The 5,279-nt window shown below is 36.4% G+C and overlaps 1 long non-coding RNA gene across 1 annotated transcript in view; it reads right to left on the bottom strand.

The window, feature by feature from the left end:
- Positions 1-5,279, bottom strand: part of LOC141754421 (uncharacterized) — an 87,150-nt gene that overhangs the window by 13,093 nt on the left and 68,778 nt on the right. The gene's annotated exons all lie outside the window — the stretch shown is intronic.

Genomic DNA, 5,279 nt, shown 5'->3' with positions numbered 1-5,279 from the left:
TGAATAAAGTGTTTCTGAAAAACAGTTCATATTTATCTGTTTATTTATTGTTTGTTGGAGGTTGATTCAGTTCAGTTTCACAACATAAAATGATTTTTACCTCAATTCAGTTTTGTTAAAGGTGTTTTTAGGTTTCAGGGAGCAGTGAGGCTGTTCATTAATACTAAAGACATTCTAGATGGATTTTATTTATTTATTTATTTTTATTATTATTAATAATAATAATAGTAATAATAATAATAATAATAATAATTGTTTATTTTTATTATTATTTATTTTAATTTTATTTTGCCGATCTATTGCTCCACACTCCAGTCCAGCAGGTGGAGGTAATGCAGCTGGTTTGCCAACCTAATTATGCCCGGAGCATTAGAAAAGCAACACTCTCAGTGTGTCACAGTGAAAAGGGTCCGTGCTGTCACTCAAACAGCCGGTAAGAACTCTACAGGGTTTGTGGTTATCGAGGTAACTTCAGGGTTAACTCTGGGTTTTCCGTCCTACAAAGCTGGATCACTTCTTACCGGGGTAGATCTCCATGGTAACTGATGCTGAACGGCTGACCTGCTCCGCAGCAGGTTATGTTCCAGATAAGAGATCAACTCCTATAAAAGCACCTCCTGCTGACCAATCAGAGCTCAGTGCGGTGATTGTGTTATAATATTACACACACATGAAGACATTTAAGTCATAATCCAGATTAAATTCAACACAGTTTAAACTGACAGATACAGGAAGGGCAGCTGACTTTATGTTGGGGGTGTTTACAGCTTTGAATTATATTTTTATATTTATTTGTTTTACTTGCTCTTGAGTCCGTTTCACACCGCCTGAGAGGGACGCAGGTGAAAGGAGGTTTAAATACTTATAGACGCCAAATGGTCCTCGAAGGGTAAAAAGACGTGTATTTCAGTCATCTGTTATTCACGTAAACACTGTTTATATTTAGACTAAAACACTACTTTTGAGTATTCCATTAAATGAATAAATCTGTTAATTAACGCATTCACACATCTGGAGTTTTTTCTTTTTCCAGCTGTCCTTCCTGCATTTAGCAGCTTCAACTGTGTTACGTTTAGTCTGGATTAAGTGTTTTAATTTCTTCGTATTTGTCTAATATAGTTTGCTCTTTGTATAATGTGCCGCTCTGCCCTTCTGTCTGTAGACTTGTTCATGTCTGTGATTGGTCAGATGCAGCAAACACCTCCTCGTTCATGTGAACTCATATCCAGACTGAGAAACCCTGGGTTGACTTACTGAGTTGATAACCAGCTTCGTAGTTCAGTTTAGCGAGATCTCGTTTGTTAGGTTAAGTGAAGCCAGATAACCAGAAGATACCCTGGGTGTGTTGAACTCGCTTCGTAGTAACGGCCTCGGGTAGATCACCATGGTAACTGATGCTGAACGGATGACCGGTGTGTTCATGTTTTCTGAGGAGCGTGTCAGCGGTTCAATGTCTCATGCTGTTGTTGTGCATGTTTTTTTTATTTTGTTTTTTCAAAATGACAGTATCCATAGTAACAGCAGAAAACATTAAACACATTTACATAGAAAAGAAGAGTAGCGAAAACATAAACAAAGAGCTGTGACAAACAAAAAAGGACAACAGAAATGAAACAAAAACAACATAAAATAAAAAAAAACACAATACAAAAATAAATAATAATAAAAAAAGACCACGCGAGAGTATGACAATAATTTCACTTAAAAACGTTAAAGATATTGCATACATTCATTGTTTTCATTGCTTTTTTGTTTTGTGAGGGAGAAATTGTTGACAGATATAATTCCATTTCTTTCATAAATACAAAGAAATTAGTTTTTTTTGGGTGAATTTACTTAAATTAAAATTAAATTAATAAGAAAAAATGCATTACTGTCTTTGTCACTGTAACCATAGCAACCAAATATAATATTTCTATAGTACAGTGCAACAGTTCCGCTACATGTTGCAGACCACTCCATCTAGGAATCAATACTGCAGCAACAACAACAACAGTGTAAACTTTCTCGACATATGTATATATTGTTACACACCACTTATATGAGGAATGCTGTTGATGCACATGCTTTAATAAAACACTGAAATACTTTTAACCTTGCATACTGTATGTCATGCTAACACCTTTTCACCTTGTATAAAATGTACAATATAATGACTAGTAAATGTTACCATTAACTATTGTTGAATGTCATTTGCTTCATTATAAGTTGTCTTTCAATCAAACATAAGTGGAAAAAAACTGTTCACAAAACATTATAGACATGACCACTGATATTTGTGTAACAATTTAGCCACACATTCACATTCTGACCAGATACGGTCCAGACATATACTCGGTTTTGACTGAGTCTTGTTACTACAACTTGTACAGATCAGGGTTTTATTCATGAATAAAGTGCAGTTCAGATTTATCTGTTTATTTGTTGTTAGTTGGAGGTTGATTCAGTTCAGTTTCAGAACAAAAAGGGATTTTATTTTTTATTTTTCATTGATACTAAATACATTCTAGGTGGATTATATTTATTTATTTATTAGTATTATTATAAGTATTATTATTATTATTATTATTATAATTGTAAATTAATATAAATTATTATTATTATTATTAGTATTATTATTATTATTATTATTTTTATTGTTATTAATTTGATGAGTACATGTGATCAGAGTGATGGATCTCCATGATGTTTTGACACCAACAGAAAGTCAGGTGACATCATCAGGTGGTTTCTCATGAGGAGTTCAAAGGCAGATACATGAACCGTCCACAGGGGGCGCTGTCACACTGCTGACTTCTCTGTAAAGGTAAACTCAGTGATAAACTCAGGTATTGATCAGCAGTGAGCAGGAAGAGCTTTATTCAACCAGAGTTTATGTCACAAACAATATAAATACAACATTGTCTGGATAAAAGATGTGACACATATTGATTTGTCTGTGTAATAATTATAATAATAATAATACTGTAATAATTCTGATTAATACTGACTCAGCTGTAGAAGTGAGAACAAAAGATCAGAGTTTTCTTATTAAACCTAAATCCTGTAACCTTTTATAAAGTGCTTCAACAACAATAAGTTAGGGTTGAAACAGTTCCAAAGCGAGAGCGAAATGAAAAACAGCATCAGGTGTTCAAACATCAACAGAGGTGTTACATTTCTCTTGTTCAAGCAGTTTTCAGCGTCCACAGCTCTGAATCAGTTCAGGAGCATTCAGCCTGTCGGACAGAGCTGAACTGATCTGATGTTTGACTCTAAGAAGCTCTCTGACTCTCTTTCTGCTTTGCTTTCATTCATTTGCTTCTTGTTTTCATTTCAAAGTCAAAATCGGAGGTCAAATATTGTTTCATGGAAACTATCTGGTGTTTTATTATATTGTCTGTGCTGATAGTATAGGCCTGATGTGAGCCGAGACCAGTGTGTAGGCCTGTACTGAAGACACATCAATAAAAACACCTTATTGGATATGGACTTGAAAAAGGATATAAGATGTTCCCCTTCATTTCATTTAATAACCACATGGTTTGATTGCACACAGATGTGTTTAAAAGAGCAGATAATAAGAGTCCACACTGAGAAACTGTACTGCTGCATGTTACGGCTGGATGTGTTTCCTGTGCTGTTGTCCCTTTTCCCTCTCCAGTAGCTCTGCCCAGGTGTGCTGCGCTCCTCAACGAGGTGCCCAGGTGTGCTGCACTCCTCAACGAGGTGCCCAGGTGTGCTGCTCTCCTCAACGAGGTGCCCAGGTGTGCTGCACTCCTCAACGAGGTGCCCAGGTGTGCTGCGCTCCTCAACGAGGTGCCCAGGTGTGCTGCTCTCCTCAACGAGGTGCCCAGGTGTGCTGCGCTCCTCAACGAGGTGCCCAGGTGTGCTGCGCTCCTCAACGAGGTGCCCAGGTGTGCTGCTCTCCTCAACGAGGTGCCCAGGTGTGCTGCGCTCCTCAACGAGGTGCCCAGGTGTGCTGCATTTGCTAAACGAGGTTGTGAAGGAGGTGTTTCAAAGCTCCTGTGCCAGCAGCAGAAGAGAGAGGCTTCTGGTGTGGGGACTGCTGCTTCTGCTGCCTCTCAGTTTAGGACTTGATATTTAGTCTTGTTCATATTTTCTTGTTAATAAATCCTATGGATTTGAGAGTTTTAAAGGTGTCTTCTGTGTTTGGTTTGGGTCAGTGTGTTAGAGTGTTGTTTGCCCCATTAGGGCTGCCCGAGGGTGGGGCGTAACATGCACATCAGCTGCAGCTGTGAACCACTGGAGGCAGCACCTCACCACATTTACTCTCTAGAACATTAATGAAACAACACTTGGATTTGTTGGTTGACATTTTGATCAGGACTGTTTTCAATCCCAGCAGAGCAGTTCTACAGAACACAAGAACAATCAGACACTACTGCAGAGGATGTGACCTCTGACCTCCCACAACATTCATGCTGGTTCTGCAACTACGGGCATTTTTAAATCCCAGCTATGAAATTTTGGACTTTTGTTAAAATCTGCAGTGCAATGCTTGATAAACATATACACAGTGTTATTACACATATTGACATAAAATATAATTTTAATTTAATAAAATATATGACGCATTTTATGGGTCCAAATACCACTTTTCTTCATGTCCCACAGCTGTGGTCTCAATGTTGAGATAAATAAAATGAGCTAATCAAATTATAATATGATATTATTTAAAATGGAATTGTTTCATAAACATATTACTTTACACCATATTAAAATTATTTATTTATTTACAAATTATTGATATGATTTCTTCATCTAAATGCAACTGTCCCAAACTTCTTACTGAACAAACACCAAAGTAAAAGTTTTACTCAAAGCCAAACAAATCTGGTTTCCATGGAAACAGAAGTCAGCAGGTGAGCACATTGATGACAGGTTAGGTCGCCCACATAGGTGACCCTCAAGATCAAGAAAAACAAGGTGAAGATCACCTTTTCTTCTCTAGTATTTATTGTGTGTCCTCACCATACAGCTTAGTAATTGTGTATTTTGATCTACATTTAATAAAATAACTTAATATTACTGTTGAATTCATGTATATTAGATGTTAAGAGTCAAAGCTAACTGTCATTTATCTGCAATATTAACAAAAATGTCATTTCTGCAACATGTCCTTAAGACATTAGACATTAGAACTGCAATATCTGTCATAAAAAACAACATATTTTATATTTTTTGTATGAAGACTGACATTTATGGTTACTGTCTATATTTTTCAGGGTGTAGAGAAAATCATGAAATATTTAAAAAAAAATATATTTTATATCAAT

Source organism: Sebastes fasciatus, chromosome 17 (genome assembly GCF_043250625.1).
Source record: "Sebastes fasciatus isolate fSebFas1 chromosome 17, fSebFas1.pri, whole genome shotgun sequence".
NCBI classification, from domain to species: Eukaryota; Metazoa; Chordata; class Actinopteri; order Perciformes; family Sebastidae; genus Sebastes; species Sebastes fasciatus.
This window is presented reverse-complemented; position numbering and strand designations above follow the sequence as displayed.